Consider the following 20,274-nt stretch of genomic DNA (forward strand, 5'->3'; position numbering starts at 1 on the left):
TTATTCATTATTTCAGTCCATCAGTGCCTTAGATGATCACACCTATTGACCAGTTGTTGTTTTTTGTTTTTTTTTTTAATCCTTAATCTCCTTTTCCCTATCATTGCCCATTCTGATCCTGTACTTAAACAGTAGGCTTAAAGTTATTTCATTTCAATTTGAAACCAGTTTTTGAATGAAAACTCTGAGAGGAAGCAATAAGAACGGACACACTCTCTTCCCTATCATCTTCTGGAGTACACAGTACTACTTTGAGGAGACTCGAGAAGATGTTCATTGATCCAGTTATCATAGGTCTCTGGTGAAGAATATGGACAAATAACACGACAGCAAGAGAAAAGACTAAGAAAACAGACAGAAATTGAAGATAGTCAAGCTTTTTCCTCTACTCAGACTGTTAAATGACATCATCTCACTTACGATGTCAAAGAAACAAGTGGTCACTTTTGTTGTTCTTTTATTTTTTTCTTTAAAGAGGACACTCATGAAACTTTTTCTGTTTAAAAGCATCCATTACAGAAAGGAACAGAATACTAACAAGGCATCCAATAAAACCTTTCATTGAATAATGAAAGAAGGATGATATCGATATATATATTTTTTTAATCTGGTCAAGAAATTTCTCTGTAACAGTCTTTGGGTGCCCAGAGTTCTAATGGGCTTATGACTGCTAATGGCTTTCTAATCTCATAGTCTGTAATGTTAGAGTTTTAAATCTATTTACTTCAATTTCCTGACATGCATCAGAGACAAAGAGGGTATTTACTGGCTTTGTGGGCTTTGTATTACATTTTTTATTACATTAAAATGTACCCAGACTTTTACATCAGCAACTCAACTGGATGGTTTTGAAGGAAGGGCAAACAGAAAGAAAAATAAGTAAATATATAATTTCAGAACTATCATCATAAAAGATACAAAGGTTCATGTTAGACTCGCAGTATGTAAACCTAGAAAAATTTGCCATTTTTTTTTTCCTCAGCTTGTGAGTTTTGAATCGGTCAGATGAAACAAATATAGTTCTCATCTATTTCACTTAGATTAGATTATATTTACACTATCTTCTGTTACTTATTCCATAGCCCTTTATGGTTCAAGCTCATGCCTTGCTTTCACCTGAGTTACATCCTGTATCTATAGCTAATATAGTTGTATTTTCTCTTAATAGAGTGATGCAGAGGAGGATCACCTGCGATGCCCGAGATAATTCACTGAGTTTCTATTGTTTTGACTTTCCTCAGATATAAAATAAAAAGTAGAGTAAATGTTTTCCTACCTTAAATCTTAAAAGCAGATCATGTATGTCAAAATTTCTTTGTAAGGGTCCACTTCTTAGGGGGAATCAAAGTATGGTCTATACTGGAGGAAAAAAAAAATGGAGAAAGAAAGAAAGTAAAAAAAATGCCAAATAATAGCATATACTTTAAAAATTCTATTCATCTAATTCTGTTCACCAGCACTATCTCTTAAAAATAGCAGTGTGAAACAACTCCTTAAACATGTACCATTCATTTTTTTTTTTAACTTTACAATATTGTATTGGTTTTGCCATATATCAAAATGAATCCGCCACAGGTATACATGTGTTCCCCATCCTGAACCCTCCTCCCTCCCCATACCATCACTCTGGGACATAAAAAGCCTACTTTTTATAATTGAGACAAATAAACAGAAGATAAACTAAAATCAAGATTTTAGAAAATTCAATATATTTCAAATATTAATTCATTTATTGAGCCAGTTATGAATAGCCAATTGTCCTTTTTTGAAAAATTATTTGATTTATTACTTTATATTGGAATATAGTTGTCTAGCAGTGTTGTGATAGCTTCAGGCATACAACACAGAGGTTCAGTTGTATCCACTCCTTTTCAAATTCTTTCCTCTATCCTTCCACTATACTTTATGTTCCTCTTATGGTGCTTAATACATTATTTTTATATCATATATATGTATACATATATATATGATATGTGTGTATACATATGATATATATGTACACACATACATATATATGTGTGTGTGTATATATTTTATATATATATATATATATATATATATATATATATATCATGAAGTCCTATGAGTCACACACTGTTTTACAAGTTTGGTACTAACCAAGACTGCTTGGTATCAAGTAGAGTCTCAATCATTTTGGTTGACCAAGTCACTAAATTGTTAATTCAAATCTATTTCAGGTTATAAATGATAAAATGCCAAATCATCATATACTTAGCAATTAGATAACCCAATAAATGTGTTTGCAAACGCTTATTAACACTACATACTGACAACAAGCAGTTTTCTCATTGTTCTTCCAAAAATCAGAAATGTAATCAGAAAGGAAAGGAAAAGAAAAGAAAGGTGAGGGAAAGCAGGACAAGGCAAAAAAGCTAGAGAATTGCCTGGGATGTTTATACTGCCAAGAAGAGGTACGTATCACTTTCTCTCAAAATTTATTTGTCAGAACTAGTCCAGCGGTCCTGCTTGATTAGAGGAAGGTGGAGGAATGTGGGAGAATATGTGGATATTCAGTGGCCATTAAATGTTCTGTCTCAGGAGAGAATAACAAGACTAGCCCATCCAAGAAGCTACTCAAGGTTACTTGGAGCAAATTGTTCTAATAAGCAAGGGAAGTTCCACAGAGAGTGGAGAAATATTAGCATCTAACAGGCCAGTCTGGTCTATAATTTAAAAAAAAGGAAAGGTAACACTAAATATGCTGTAAGACAAAGAGACACAGCCAACATTGGTCTTGATGAACAGACTAGTGTTAGCAACTGTATTAATTTGTAACAAACTGTTTTATAGATGATGTAGCAGTGGTTAAAAACACTGACACTGGAGCAAGAATATGTGGCTTCAGTCTATTAGTTGTGATTTCAAGCAAGATACTTAACATCTCTGTAAATCAGTATCTTCAACTATAATTGCAGAGATTAGATGCACCTAACTCAGAGTTATGCTGAGGATTAAAATAAATGATGCTTGTGGAAATCTTAGGTAGTGCCTGGTACCTAAAAAAATAAATTTGTGTTTATAACACAACTAAAATTTTTGAAATAATTTAAAAAAAAGTGGAGATCAAGATGGCAGAGTACAAAAATGTGTTCACGTCCCCCCAAAAACACATCAAAAATATATCTACATGTGGAATAATTCACACAAAAAACCAAATGAAGGCTGTCAGAAGATTTCTTATAAAACCAAAGCTGCAAGAAAAAGCCCCATGTAACCTAGTAGGACAAAAAGAGAAGAAAACAAATAAACAAAAAAAGAAATCAGGACAGGACTCATACTCTTCAGAGGGAGCTGTGAGAGAGAGGAAAGATTTGGTTGCCCTAGGAACCCACTGGCTAGGAGGTGCACTAGAATAGACAGCTGGAGTGAACTGGACTCTGCTTAAGAAGAGTGTGCACAGTGCTGGCTTGCTAACAAACAGGGCAGAAAGAGACCAGCACTGACAGCTGCCATGTCATCACACGTCTTGACTCAAAACAAATGCCTGCTAGTACATGCAGTGCCTAGGTACTGAAACTCAGGCTTCAGTGGATGGACCCAAGGAGAGGACTCAGTTTAGCTGCACAGAGGAAGCCTAAAGGAACTGAAGTGTGGCCTGGGGCTCCACAGTTAGCTTGCACATCCCAGGGGCAGAGCCAACATCTGAGCCAGTTATCAGTGCTCCCTCAGTGAGGGGCAGGTCCAGGGTCAGCTCTTCTGGCAGCACCAGGGTGCACACCGGTGTCATGAAATTGCAGGGCCCCAGGAGACAGTCCCTGGAGAATGATACACAGCTGCTCTTTTCTCAGTGGAGCACTCATGTCCCGCCTACATTCACTGCAGCATAGAATGAGATCCAGGATCTTCTATTTAAACAACTAGGGGGCAGATATTGCCTTTCAACAGAGCTTACAGCCACAGAATAAAGAGAAGGCCTCACCCAACATCTAGTGCAGGCTTTGGTAACCACAATACCTAATACACGCCCTATCAAGGGGACAATGAGGAAGATGTGGCAGGAATCCATATCAAAAACAGCCCTCACACCAAAAATGTTGGACAAGCTACACAGGAAGGCTCCCACATAAAAGCTGTCCTTCAAAATCACAGTAGATAACTGTTTCTCCTAATTCACAGAGTCACACAAAAATTTAAGTAAACTGAAAAAACAGGAAATATTCCCAATTCAAAGAATAAGAGAAATTCCTTTAAAAAACAATTAAACAGATCTCTCCTGTCTGTCTAGCAGATCCCTAGTTCAAAAAGGTGGTAATGAAAATGCTAAAGGAAAAGACCCTGATGCTGGGAAAGATTGAGGGAGGGAGGAGAAGGAGATGACAGAGGATGAGATGGTTGGATGGCATCACTGACTCAATGGACAAGAGTTTGAGTAAACTCTGGGAGTTGGTGACAGACAGGGAGGGCTAGCATGCTGCAGTCTATCAGGTCACAAAGAGTCAGACACGATTAAGTGACTGAACTGAACTGAAAGGAATTAAAGAAGAATACTGATAGAAATGCAGATCACTAAAACAAGGAGCAAGAAACTGTGAACAAGAATCAATCAAATTAGACAATTCAATTGTGGGGATAAAAACTGAGCTAAAGGCAATAAGCAGCAGACTAAATATGCAAAGGAATGAATAAGTAATCTGGAAGACAGAATAATGTAAATCACCTAATCAGAATAGCAGACAGAAGACAAATGAAGGAAAAATAAAAGCAACATACAAGATCTATGGGATACTATAAAGTTTGTCACCTTATGTGTAATAGAGGTTCCAGAAGAAGAAAGATAAAGGGGATCAAAAATATATTTAAAGAAATTATGGCTGAAAATTTCCCAACTAAAGAAGGAAAAAGATATCCAGGTACAGAAAGTACAGAGGGCCGTAAATGAGGTGAAAGTACATAGACACATTCTAAGATATAACATAATTAAAATGGCAAAAATTAAAGAGGATTTAAAGGCAGTAAGAAAGAAAACACAAAAATCAGTTACAAGGGAATCTTCATTAGGCAATCAGTTGATTTCTTTACAGAAACTTTACAGGCCAGAAGGGCATGTCATGATCTAGTCACAAGTCCATTATCTACAACTGCATCTCCATTCCTTCTCTTTGCAAATAGGTTTATCAATACCATTTTTCATATGTATTAATGTAAGTTATTTGTTTTTCTCTTTCTGACTTACTTCACTTTGTTTAATAGGCTCTACATTTATTCAAAGTTCTGAAAGAGAATAACCTGAAACCTAGGGTACTCTACCCATAAAGATTATCATTAGAATAGAAGGAGAAACTAAAAACTTCTCAGATAAGCAAAAGCTAAAAGGATACAGCAATATTAAACCTATTCTGAAAAAAAAAAAAAAAAAAAAACTGAAAAATCATTTCTAAATAGAAAGGAAGAATCTAAAGGAAAGAGGATGACACAAGAGGAAAGGCAAGTATATAAAATGATTGAAGATCACTTAAATAAGCTAGCACCCAGATAAAATGTAACAAAAGTCTTTTAAAAGTGATGCTAGATACAATGAAGAGCAAAAAGATAAGATGAAGATGTAAAATAGGACATCAAAATCACAAACTATGGAGGAGGGTAGTAAAATAATGCATAAAATTTAGCTTGCTACCTGCCCCCTCCCCGCTTTCTGGCTGTGCTGCATGGCTTGCAGGAAGTTCCCTGACCAGGGACTAAGCCAGGTCACAGCAGTGACAGTGCTGAGTCTTAACTGCTAGACTGCAAGGGAACCCCCAAATGTTTATCATTTAGAATGAATTTCAACTTACATGACTATCAATCTAAAGCAAGTAGATACAGTTATGGGTTAATACTGAAAACCAGGGTAACCACAAACTAAAAACACACAACAGATTCACTATAATCAAAGAGAAAGAAACTGAGAAATTCAACTAAAATACAGAAGAAAACTATCAAACCACAGAAGGAAAAATAAAAAAGAAGAGAAGAGCAAAGAAGAGTTCTAAAATCAACTGAAAAATGTTTAAAATGGCAACAAATACATACTTATCAATAATTATTTTAAATGGCAATGGACTAAAAGCTCCAACTAAAAGATATAGAGGGGTGGATTATATTGGGAAACAAACAAGAACCTACAAAGTTTTGCCTGCAAGAGATTCACTTTAGGGTGAAAGATAAATAAATATTAAAAGTGAGGGATTGGAAAAAGGTATTTCATACAAACTGAAACACAAGAAAGCCAGGGTAGCAACACTCATATCAGACAAAATAAACTTTAAAATAATAAAAGAGAAAGGAGGACACTATATAATGATAAAGGGATAAATACATGATGAGGATATTACACTCATTAACATGTATGTACCCAATATAGATACACCTAAATATATAAAACAAATACTAACAGACATAAAGGAAGGAATTGACAGGAATATAATAAGAACAACAGACCTTAACACCCACTGACATCAATGGAAATATCTTCCAGACAAAAATCAATAAGGCCACAGAGCTCCTAAATGACACAATAGAAACAGTTGGACTTAATTGATATCTGTAGGACACTACACCTAAAAATATACAGATACAAGTTTTTCCAAGCACACATGAGACATTCTCTAGGACAGACCATATATTAACATACAAAGTAAGCTGCAGCAAATATAAGAAGATAGAAATTACTTCAACAATGAAATCAGAGAGGAAATCAGAAAATATCTCAAGACAAATAACAATGAAAACACAACCTAACGTTTTCAATAGGATGCAGAAAAAGCAGTTCTAAAAGGGCAGTTCATAGTAATACAGGTCACACTCAAGATATAAGAAAAATGTCAAATAAACACTCTAACTTACCACTTAAAATAATTAGAAAAGAAGAACATTCAAAATTTAAAGTTAGCAGAAGGAAAGAAATAATAAATACCAGAGAGGAAATAAAAGCATAGAGATAAAAAACAACAACAACAACAATAAAAGATCAATGAATCTATGAGCTGGTTACTTGAAAGGATAAACAAAATCAACAAACCTCTACCTAGGTTCACACACAAAAAAGAGAAGACCCAAATAAACAAAATAAGCAATAACACTGCAGAAATACACACACAAAAAAAATCATAAGAAAATACTATGAACTATATGCCAACAAATTACATAGCCAAGAAGAAATGGACAAGTGTCTAGAGACACAGTCTGCATAAATTGAGTCAATAAAAAACAGATAATTTGAATGGACTGATCACTGGAAATGAAACAAAACCTGTAATTTAAAAACAAAGTACATACTGCAAACAAATATCCAGGACATGATGGCTTCACTGGGGAATTCTACAAAACAAATAATTGGTAGAATTTCATTCTCAAACACTTTTAGAAGAATGAAAAAGAGGGACATTCCCCCAGAGTAATTTTATAAGGTCATCGTGCCCTGATAAAGAAATATACTAAGAAATATAAAACAATGACAAAGGAAACCGGAGAAAATTCAAAGAAATGGAATTATAATTCATGCTTTTGGAGTGGAAGCATTAATATTGCTAAGATGGCTATACTATCCAAAGCTCTACAGATTTAGTGCAATCCTTATTAAGTTATCCATGATATTTATAATAGAACTAGTTCAGTTCAGTTGCTCAGTAGTGTCCAACACTTTGTGACCCCAAGAACTGCAGCACACCAGGCCTCCCTGTCCATCACCAACTGCTGGCGTCTACCCAAACCTATGTCCACCGAGTAAAATAATCCTAAAGTTTATAAGGAATCACAAAAGACTCAGAATTACCAAAGCAATCCTGAGGGGGGAAACAAAACCCAAAGCTAGAGGCATAACCTTCCCAGACTTTTGACAATACTATAAAGCTACAGTAACCAAAACAGCATGATATTGGCACAAAAACAGACATTAATCAACAGAACAAAATAGAGAACTCAAATCCACACACATATGGTAAATTAACCTTCAACAAAGGGGGTGAGAATGTACAATGGAGAAAAGACAGTCTCTTCAGCAGCCAGTGTTGGGGAAGTTGGATAGCTGCATGTAAATCAATGAAATTAGAACACTTCCTCACATCATATACAAAAATAAATTCAAGATGGTTTAAAAATAAAGCATAGGACCATAATACTTCTAGAAGAAAACACAGGCAAAATATTTTTTACATGGGGGTGGTCCTAAGATGGTGGAGGAATAGGACGGGAAGACCACTTTCTCCCCACAAATTCATCGGAAGATCATTTGAACACTGAGAAAATTCCACAAAACAACTTCTGAATACTGGCGGAGGACACCAGGCACCCAGAAAGGCAGCCCATTGTTTTTGAAAGAAGGTAGGAAAAGATATAAAAGATAAAAAGAGAGATAAAAGAGTTGAGGATGAAGACCTGTCCCATGGAGGAAGTAATGAAACAGAAGTCTCCAAACACCAGGAAACCCTCTGACCGGTGGGTCTACAGGGAATTTTGGAATCTCAGAGGGCAACATAACTGGGAGGAAAAAAATTAATAAATAAAACCCACAGATTACGTGCCTAACTGCAACTCCCAGCGGAGAAGTAGCCCAGACACTCACGTCCTCCACCAGCCAGCGGAGGTTGAACAGGGAGGCACAGGCTGCATTGCTTAGGGTAAGGAACAGGCCTGAATACCCTGAGGACAACCTGAGGAAGCTAATGTGAGATAGCAACCCAAACTGCGGGATAGGCAGAGAGGAAAAAAAAAAAAGAGAGAGAGAGAGAACTTTCCCGCAAAAAGCTCTAACCTAAGGCACTGCTGGGCCCACACACAGAACAAGCCACTGAGCGAATACCAGAGGAGAGTTAGCTGGCTGTGGACCAGTCCATCCCTCACCAGAGGCAGGGAGGCAGGCAGGCTACAGCCAGAGCAGGAAGGCAAGGGACAATCTTGGCCCCAGAGATGGCATCCTCCACCAAACTCTGAGCAGGCCCCCAGTTGCTAACCAAGTCTTCCTGGGATCCTGGAAGGTTGACATCTACCAGGAGGGTCGCAGCCAGAGATCAGCTCCCCAGAGGAGACACACAGCACACCTGAGACAGCACTCCCGCTGTGCATCCAGGAATCCAAGCAGCTGGGACAGGGGAGGCAATAAGACATACCGCCCCATCTGGGGAGAGTGTGGTCGCTGAGCACCTGGTTGCCTGAGCTGCTTGGACCTGGAAAGGGCGCAAAACGCAGGCCCAACTGAATCTGTGCCTTTGTGGGGTACCTGAGAACCTGAACCTGAGTGGCTTAGACCTGGGAAATGTACACAACCCAGGGCCTGTTTTAGACAGTTCTCCTGCAAAGCAACTTGGGAGTCTGAGCAGTGTAGACCAGGAAACCGCACACACCGTGAGCGGGGGCAAACCTGATGTGGCCCAGATACTGTGAGCACTCCCCACACAGCCCAGTGATATTTGTTTGCAGTGTTCCTCCCTCTCCACAGCACAGCTGAACAAGTGAGCCTGAATAAGTGACCACCTCCGCCTCCTTGTGTCAGGGCAGAGATTAGACACTGAAGAGACTTGCAAATAGAAGAAGCCAAAATAAACAGAAGGAACTGCTTTGGGAGTGACAGGTGCAACGGATTAAAACCCTGTAGTTAACACCAACTACATTGCAAGGGGCCTACGGACTCCAAGAAGAAGTATAAGCTGGAACAGGAACTATCTGAAACTGAACTGACTCCACACTGCCCACAACAGCTCAAGAGAAATTCCTAGATATATTTTACTATTACCATTTTTAAAACTTAATTTTTTTAAAAAAATTTTAAGTCCTTTATCACTCCTTTAATTTTCATTTTTATAACCTACTATTACCTTGCAAAAAAAAGACCCGATTTTTACAGCAAATTTCATATATATTTTTTATAAGTTTTGTGGTTTTGCTTTGTTTTTTTAATATGGTATTTTTGAGAGTCTAACCTCTACTCTAAATTTTTAATCTTTGTGTTTTTGGTATTTGTTACCAATTTGGTACCTTTAAGAATCCAATCTTCAGCACTCAGTTTTACTTAGGAGTGTGATTACTGGCTTTATTGGCCTCTCCCCACTTTGACTCTCCTTTTTCTCCCCCAGGTGACCTCTATCTCCTCCCTCCCCCTTCTCTTCTCTATCCAACTCTGTGAATCTCTTTGGGTATTCCAGGCTGTGGAGAACACTTAGGGAACTGATTACTGGTTAGATCTGTCTCTCTCCTTTTGACTCCCCCTCTTCTCCTCCTGGTCACCTCTATCTCCTTCCTCCCTCTTCTCTTCTCCATGAAACTCTGTGAACCTCTCTGGGTGTCCCTCACTGTGGAGAATCTTTTCTCCATTAACCTAGATGTTTTAGCATCGGTGTGACATGGATGGAGAAGTCTTGAGGCTACTGTAAGAATAAGACTGAAAACCAGAGGCAGGAGGCTTAAATCCAAAACTTGAGAACACCAGAAAACTCCTGACTCCAGGGAACATTAAGGACAAGAGCTGATCCAAAAACCTCCATATATACACTGAAACCAAGCTCCATCCAAAAGCCAACAAGTTCCAGAGCAAGACATACCATGCTAATTCTTCAGCAACGCAGGAACATAGCCCTGAGCATCAATATACAGGCTACCCAAAGTAACACCCAACCCACAGACATCTCAAAACTCACTACTGGACACTTCATTACCCTCCAGGGAGAAGAGATCCAGCTCCATCCACCAGAACACTGACGCAAGCTTCCCTAATCAGGAAACCTTGAAAAGCCACTTGTCCAACCCCACCCACAGGGAGGAACCTCAACAATAAAGAGGAATCACAAACTTCCAGCATACAGAAAGGCCACACCAAACACAGCAATCTAAACAAGATGAAAAGGCAGAGAAATATTCAGCAGGTAAAGGAACATGATAAATGCCCACCAGACCAAACAAAAGAGGAGGAGATAGGGACTCTACCTGAAAAAGAATTCAGAATAATGATCCAAAATCTTGAAAACAAAATGGAGTTACAGATAAATAGTCTGGAGACAAGGATTCAGACAGTGCAAGAAATGTTTAACAATGACCTAGAAGAAATAAAAAAGAGTCAATCAATAATGAATAATGCAATAACTGAGATAAAAAACATTCTGGAGGGAACCAACAGTAGAATAACTGAGGGAGAAGATAGGATAAGTGAAGTGGAAGATAGAATGGTGGAAATAAATGAAGCAGAGAGGAAAAAAGAAAAAAGAATTAAAAGAAATGGGGACAACCTCAGAGATCTCTGGGACAATGTCAAATGCCCCAATATTCGAATCATAGAAGTCCCAGAAGAAGAAGACAAAAAGAAAGGCCATGAGAAAATACCTGAGGAGATAATAGTTGAAAACTTCCCAAAACGGGGAAGGAAATAGCCACCCAAGTCCAAGAAACCCAGAGAGTCCCAAACAGGATAAACCAAAGTGAAACACCCCAAGGCACATATTAATCAAATTAATGAAGATCAAACACAAAGGAAAAATATTAAAAGCAGCAAGGGAAAATCAACGAATAACACACAAGGGGATTCCCATAAGGATAACAGCTGATCTTTCAATAGAAACTCTTCAGACCAAAAAGGAATGGCAGGACATACTTAAAGTGATGAAAGAGAAAAACTGACAACCCAGATTACTGTACCCAGCAAGGATCTCATTCAAATATGAAGGAGAAATCAAAAGCTTTACAGAAAAGCAAAAGCTGAGAGGACTCAGCACCACCAAGCCAGCTCTTCAACAAATGCTAAAGGATCTTCTCTAGACAGGAAACACAGAAAAGGTTTATAAACTCGAACCCAAACAACAAAGTAAATGGCAATGGGATCATACTTGTCAATAATTACCTTGAATGTAAATGGGTTGAATGCCCCAACCAAAATACAAAGACTGGCTGGATGAATACAAAAACAAGAACCCTATATATGCTGTCTACAAGAGACCCACCTCGAAACAAGGGACACATACAAACTTAAAGTGAAGGGCTGGAAAAAGATATTTCATGCAAATGGAGACCAAAAGAAAGCAGGAGTAGCAATACTCATATCAGATAAAATAGACTTTGAGATAAAAGACATGAAAAGAGACAGAGAAGGGCACTATATAATGATCAAAGAGTCAATCCAAGAAGAAGATATAACAATTATAAATATACATGCACCCAACATAGGAGCACCACAGTATGTAAGGCAAATGCTAACAAGTATGAAAGGGGAAATTAACAGTAACACAATAATAGTCGGAGACTTTAATACCCCACTCACACCTATGGATAGATCAACTAAACAGAAAATTAGCGGAAACACAAACTTTAAATGATACAATGGACCAGTTAGGCATAATTGATATTTATAGGACATTTCACCCCAAAACGATGAATTCCAAATGTTTTCTCAAGTGCACATGGAACCCTCTCCAGGACAGATCACATCCTGGGCCATAAATCTAGCCTTGGTAAACTCAAAAAAACTGAAATCATTCCAAGCATCTTTTCTGACCACAATATGGTAAGATTAGATGTCAACTACAGGAAAGAAAACAATTAAAAACACAGACATATGGAGGCTAAACCACACGCTTCTGAATAACCAACAAATCACAGAAGAAATCAAAAAAGAAATCTAAATATGCATAGAAAATGAAACAACCCCAAACCTACAGGACTCAGTAAAAGCAGTGCTAAGGGGAAGGTTCATAGCAAAACAAGCTTATCTCAAGAAACAAGAGAAAAGTCAAATAAATAACCAAATTCTATGCATAAAACAACTAGAAAAGGAAGAAATGAAGAACCCAAGGGTTAGTAGAAGGAAAGAAATCATAAAAATTAGGGCAGAAATAAATGAAAAAGAAACAAAGGAGACATAGCAAAAATCAACAAAGCTAAAAGCTGGTTCTCTGAGAATATAAATAAAATAGACAAACTATTAGCCAGACTCATCAAGAAAAAAAGAGAAAAAAATCAAATCAACAAAATTAGAAATGAAAATGGAGAAATCACAACAGACAATACAGAAATACAAAGGATCATAAGAGACTACTATCAGCAACTATATGCCAATAAAATGGACAACTTGGAAGAAATGGAAAAATTCTTAGAAAAGTATAACTTGCCAAAACTGAGCAAGGAAGAAATAGAAAATCTTAACAGACCCTTCACAAGCATGGAAATCAAAACTGTAATCAGAAATCTTCCAGCCAAAAAAAAGCCCAGGACCAGACAGGTTCACAGCTGAATTCTATAAAAAATTAAAAGACGCGCTAACACCTATTCTACTCAAACTCTTCCAGAAAAGGTAAACTTCCACACTCATTCTATGAGGCCACCATCACCCTAATACCAAAACCTGACAAAGATCCCACAAAAAAAGAAAACTACAGGCGAATATCACTGATGAACATAGATGCAAAAATCCTTAACAAAATTCTAGCAAACAGAATCCAACAACATATTAAAAAGACCATACATCATGACCAAGTGGGCTTTATCCCAAGGATGCAAGGATTCTTTAATATCCACAAATCAATCAATGTGATACACCACATTAACAAACTGAAAGATAAAAACCATATGATTATCTTAATAGATGCAGAGAAAGCTTTTGACAAAATTCAACATCGATTTATGATAAAAACCCTGCAGAAAGCAGGAATAGAAGGGACATAACTCAATATAATAAAAGCCATATATGATAAACCGACAGCAAACATTATTCTCAATGGTGAAAAATAGAAAGCATTTCACATAAAGTCAGGAAAAGACAAGGGTGCCCACTCTTACCACTACTATTCAACATAGTTTTGGAAGTTTTAGCAACAGCAATCAAAGAAAAAAAGAAATAAAAGGAATCCAGACTGGAAAAGAAGAAATAAAACTCTGTTTTCAGATGACATGATCCTCTACATAGACAACCTAAAGACTCCACCAGAAAATTACTAGAGCTAACCAATGAATATAGTAAAGGTACAGGATATAAAATTAACACAGAGAAATCCCTTGCATTCCTACACATTAACAATGAGAAAACAGAAAGAGAAACTAAGGAAACAATTCCATTCACCATTGCAACAAAAAGAATAAAATACTTAGGAATAAATCTACCTAAAGAAACAAAAGACCTGTGTATAGAAAACTATAAAACACTGATGAAAGAAATCAAAGGTGACACAAACAGATGGAGAAATATACCATGTTCATGGATTGGAAGAATCACTATAGTGAAAATGAGTACACTACTCAAAGCAATCTATAGATTCAGTGCAATCTCTATCAAGCTACCAATGGCATTTTCCACAGAACTAGAGCAAATAACTTCACAATTTGTATGGAAACACAAAAAACCTCGAATAGCCAAAGCAATCTTGAGAAAGAAGAATGGAGCTGGAAGAATCAACCTGCCTGACTTCAGACTATACTACAAAGCTACAGTCATCAAGACAGTATGGTACTGGCACAAAGACAGAAATATAGATCAATGGAACAGAATAGAAAGCCCAGAGATAAATCCATGCACCTATGGACACCTTATCTTTGACAAAGGAGGCAAGAATATACAATGGATTAAAGACAATCTCTTTACCAAGTGGTGCTGGGAAAACTGGTCAACCACTTGTAAAAGAATGAAACTAGAACACTTTCTAACACCATACACAAAAATAAACTCAAAATGGATTAAAGATCTAAACATAAGACCAGAAACTATAAAATCAAATAAATAAAATAAAACTATAAAATCACAGCAGGATCCTCTAAGACCCACCTCCCAAAGTAATGGAAATAAAAACAAAAATAAACAAATGGGACCTAGTGAAACTTCAAAGCTTTTACACAATGAAGGAAACTCTAAGCAAGGTGAAAAGACAGCCTTCAGAATTGGAAAAAATAATAGCAAACGAAGCAACTGACAAAGAATTAATCTCAAAAATATACAAGCAGCTCCTGCGGGTCAATTCCAGAAAAATAAATGACTCAATCAAAAAATGGGCCAAAGAACAAAACAGACATTTCTGCAAAGAAGGCATACAGATGGCTAAGAAACACATGAAAAGATTCTCAATATCACTCATTATCAGAGAAATGCAAATCAAAACCACAATGAGGTACCATCTCACACCAGTCAGAATGGCTGCTATCAAAAGTCTACAAACAATAAATGCTGGAGAGGGTGTGGAGAAAAAGGAACCCTCTTACACTGTTGGTAGGAATGCAAACTAGTATAGCCACTCTAGAGAACAGTGTGGAGATTCTGTAAAAAACTGGAAATAGAACTGCCATACAACCCAGAAATCCCACTGCTGGGCAGACACACCGAGAAAACCAGAATTGAAAGAGACACATGTACCCCAATGTTCACTGCAGCACTCTTTACAATAGCCAGGACATGGAAGCAACCTAGATGTCCATCAGCAGATGAATGGATAAGAAAGCTGTGGTAGATATACACAATGGAATATTACTCAGCTATTAAAAGAATGCATTTGAATCAGTTCTAAAGAGATGGATGAAACTGGAGCCTATTATACAGAGTGAAGTAAGTCAGAAAGAAAAACACCAATACAGTATACTAATGCATATATATGGAATTTAGAAATATGGTAACAATGAACCTATATACAAGACAGCAAAAGAGACACAGATGTATAGAACAGTCTTTTGGACTCTGTGGGAGAAGGCGAGGGTAGGATGATTTGAGAGGTTAGCATTGAAACATGTATATTATCATTTGTGAAGCGGATTGCCAGTTCAGGTTCAATACATGAGACAGGGTGTTCAGGGCTGGTGCACTGGGATGACCTTGGGGGATGCGATAGGGAGAGAGGTGGTAGGGGGCTTCTGGATGGGGAACACATGTGTGCCTGTGGCTGATTCATGTCAATGTATGGCAAAAACACTACAATATTGTAAAGTAATTAACCTCCAATTAAAATAAATTAATTAATTAAAAAATATTTTTGACATAAATTTTAGCAATATTTTCCTAGATCTGTCTCCCAGGATGAAAGAAATAAAAATAAACAAATGGGACCTAATCAAACTTACAAGGTTTTGCATAGAAAAGGAAAATATCAATAAAATGAAAAGACAACCTACAGAATGGAAGAAGATATTTGCAAGCTATGGGGACAACAAGGAGCTAGTTTCCAAAATATACAAACAACTCAATATTAAGAAATATAAACAACTCAATCAAAAAATGGGCATAAGTCTGGATTCCCTGGTATCACAGTGGATAGGAATCTGCCTGCCAATTCAGGGGACACGGGTTCAATCCCTGGTCTGGGAAGATTCCACACACCACTGAGCAACTAACACCATGAGCCGCAACGACTTAGCCCCTGCTTTAGAGCCCACATGCCATAGCTACTGAAGCCCATGTACCCTAGGGCCCACAAGCTGCAACTCCTGAATCCGTGTGCCAAACTACTGAGGCTCGCACACCTAGAGCCTGTGCTCCACAACAAGAGAAGCCACTGCACTGAGCAGCCCACGTGCTACAATAAAGAGTGGCTCCTGCTCATCTCAACTAGAGAGAGCCTGCACAAAGCAATGAAGACCCAGCACACCCCAAAACAAACAAATAATGGGCACAAGTTCAAAAGAGGCATTTCTCTAAAAAAAGACATACAGATATCCAAACACATGAAAAAATGATTAATACTGCTATTATTAGAGTATGACAAATCAAAGCTATAATGAGGTATCACCTCACACTAGTCAGAATGGCTATCATCAAAATGTCTACAAATAATAAATGCTGTAGAAGGTGTGGAGAAAAGGGAATATTCCTATACTGTTGGTGGGAATGTAAATTGGTGCTGCTTCTGCCACTGCTGCTAAGTCGCTTCAGTCGTGTCTGACTCTGTGTGACCCCATCGATGGCAGCCCACCAGGCTCCCCCATCCTGGGATTCTCCAGGCAAGAACACTGGAGTGGGTTGCCATTTCCTTCTCTAATGCATGAAAAGGAAAAGTGAAAGTGAAGTCGCTCAGTCGTGTTCGACTCTTAGAGACCCCATGGACTGCGGCCTAACAGGTTCCTCCGCTCATGGGACTTTCCAGGCAAGAGCACTGGAGTGAAGGCTCAATAGAAAACATAATACTATCATTGTATTCTGAATGAGGTTTATTTATTTTGTCTCCTCATGTTTGACATGAAGTGGATTATCTTCTTTAGATTGTACATATATGTATTTGCCTCAATTTTGAAGGCCTTGTTTGTGTTTAATTGTTCAAGTGCTTATTCAGATAAGTGTAAATTAAACATTTATCTATTTCCAAATATTCCAAATTTTAGACATTACTCTACTCCATTAAGTGAAAGTGTTAGTCGCTTAGTTGTGTCTGACTCTTTGCAACCCCATGGACTGTAGCCTGCCAGACTGCTGCATTCATGGAATTCTCCAAACAAGAATACTGGAGTCGGCGGCCATTCCCTTCTCCAGGCCATCTTCCTGACCCATGGATCAAACCTGGGTTTCCCATATTACATGCAGATTCTTTATGGTCTGAGCCACCAGGGAAGCTGTGTGTGTGTTTAGTTGCTTAGTCATGCCCGACTCTTTGCAACCCCATGGGCTGCAGCCCATCAGGCTCCTCTGACCATGGGATTTTCCAGGCAAAGATACTGGAGTAGTTTGTCATTTCCTTCTCTGGGGGATCTTCCCAACCCATTGATTGAACCTGGGTCTCTTGCACTGCAGGCAGATTCTTTACCAAGTAAGCTACCAGGGAAGCCAACACTCTATTAAGTATGTTAAGGGAATTAGAGCAAAACATACACTTAGATGCCTCTACAATACAGAGATTCATAAAAGTTGAAAAGAAAATGATGAACAAGAACTTTAAAACATATGGCAAAAAGAAAAAAAAAAAAGAAAGATTAGAGAATTAGCTTGTAGTACACCTCTGCCTCTATAAGCAATAGTTACAAAGTATGGACAAAATAAAACTAAACATAATAAAAAAAATCTTTAAAAATCAGAATTGGGTGGAAGAAATCTGCAGTATTGTCTTCTCCATTGTTTGAGGCTACACCTGAAGGCGATAGCAGTTTAAGAGGTGGTGGCTCAGGGAGACTAAATCTCCCATAGCAATTACACCTCACTGTCTTTCTAAAACCAGAGCAAGGAATTTCACAGCAACCAGAGACACTAAAATATGAATGAGGAACTCCAAAAAAGACAGGCATCGGAAGAGGAACCTAACTTTTATATAAATTAAGGCCAAATTTTAGGTTAAATCCTGAAGCATGCCAGCACAAGCTAAAACTGAAAGCAGTTTAGAGTGAAGCCTTAAAGGACTAAACTGAGGACACCTTCCTGAGGATACCTTCCACTACAGGCTTGGCCAAGGCTAAGTCTGAATTGAATCAAAACCAGACAAAAATCAACACATGTAAGAAGAATGCAGTAGTTGAATCATGAGTGTATACAACATTAATATTCACCTTGTGCAGGATAGAGCAAAAATCACTAAACTTATGAAGAGTAAAGAAAATGTGACCCATTTTCAAGAGAAAAGAAACTTAATACATGGTAACCCCATGATGATTTTATCAGACAATAACTGAAAAGTAGCTATTAGAACTCAGCTCAGTGAAGTAAAGAAAGGTACAGGAAATGAAAATATAAAATCAGAATAGAATAATAAAAAACATAAGAACCAAAATAAAATTTTATAATTAAAAAATAGATACAAGAATATTTAATGTAATATATTAAGTAAAAGATTCACTCACTGGCTTAGTAGCAAAATATAGATGACAAAGGAGTCAGTGAACTTTAAGACAGATCGATATAAATTATCCAACTGGACAGAAATGCAAAAATTTTCATAAAATGAAGAAAGCCTCAGGGGCCTATAGGATATCATCAAATGTCTGACATGCAGGTCACAAGAGTTTGTTGAGGAGAGGAAAGTTAGGATAAGTAGAAAAAACTGCTTAAAAAACTAATGGCCCCAAACTTCTCATATTTAATGAAACTGTATAAATTTGTTTCAGGAATCATGGAGAACCCCATGCTCTGATAAATTCAGAGAACAATGTACAGGTATATCATAGGAAAATTGGTTAAAATGAAAGTGAAGAATAAATCTTAAGAAGTCAATGAAGAATAAATCTTAAGAAGCACATGACATACAGGGCAACATTTATTTTAAATTACAATGGGCTTCTCTTCTGAAACTACAAATGCTAGAAGACAGTGGAGCAACATTTTAAAAATGCAGAAAGAAAGAGTGTGTGTGTGTGTGTGTGTGTGTGTGTGTGTGTGTGTGTTAGTCACTTAGTTGTGTCCAACTCCCTGTGACTTCATGGTCTGTAGCCACCTGGCTCCTGGGCAAGAGTATTGGAGTGGGTTTCTATTCCCTTCTCCAGAGGATCTTCCCAGCCAAGGGATCGAACCTGGGTCTCTGGCCTTGCAGGTGGATTCTTTACTGTCTGAGCCACCTGGAGAAATATGATTAAGAACAAATGATTCTTAAAACTTAATTAAGAGAAGGAAATAAACTGACTTAAAATTGAACAGTTTGAACAGACAACTAAAAACATATACTCATGGCAAATGAACACATGAAAAGATAATTAACATTATTATTTATCAGGGAAATGCACATTAAAACCATAATGAGATACTGCTACTCACTCATCAGAGTGGCTAAAATTAAAATATGACTATAAGAACTGTAGGCTAGGATGAAGAGAAAATGAAACTTTAATATACTATTTTTTAACTCCTTAATTGAAAGAGTTTAAGGTTTAGAGAACATTAAAATGCCAGAAATCTGTTTCTCTCAAATAGTTAAAAACTGGCATGTAAATATATACAGAAAACCAGCCAAAAAGGCAAAGAAGAAATTTACATAGACATAATGTGACGAAAATGTAGCTCATTTCTTTAAACACAAAAAAAAGGTGAGTAAATAGACTATCTGATGAATCACTGAAATAATGAATTACTGAAAAATCTCAACTGCTATCACTTTGGAACATTCTCATACATCTCATTTACATTACTAAGGAATGCAGTTTGGAGAAGGAATGATGACAACTTTTCTTTCACAATTTTTATCTTATTTCCAGTGACAATGTAAATAGTTTTCTTCCTCAGCACTCTCACATTAGTCTGCCATTCCTATTTCTAACACACGCTAAAATAATAAGCTATGGACTAAGGCAGATCATGCTTGTGATTTGAGATCATTCACTCTATAACTTCAGGAGCTTGAGCAAATATCAATTACCTTGAGTTTTATGTCCCTTATCTGTAAAATGGTAATCTTAGCACGTATAGCTTTTGGGATA

General features: G+C 37.3%; 1 long non-coding RNA gene across 2 annotated transcripts in view; it reads right to left on the reverse strand.

Annotated features, from left to right (window-relative positions):
* The window catches only part of LOC123465587, a 280,300-nt gene that overhangs the window by 187,520 nt on the left and 72,506 nt on the right, over positions 1–20,274 (reverse strand). For both annotated transcript variants that reach the window (XR_006640854.1, XR_006640855.1), the window contains exon 2: positions 1,277–1,359. This is a non-coding gene — a long non-coding RNA (uncharacterized LOC123465587). The remainder of the gene's footprint in view (positions 1–1,276; positions 1,360–20,274) is intronic.

This window comes from Bubalus bubalis, chromosome 3 (assembly GCF_019923935.1).
Source record: "Bubalus bubalis isolate 160015118507 breed Murrah chromosome 3, NDDB_SH_1, whole genome shotgun sequence".
Classification (NCBI taxonomy): domain Eukaryota; kingdom Metazoa; phylum Chordata; class Mammalia; order Artiodactyla; family Bovidae; genus Bubalus; species Bubalus bubalis.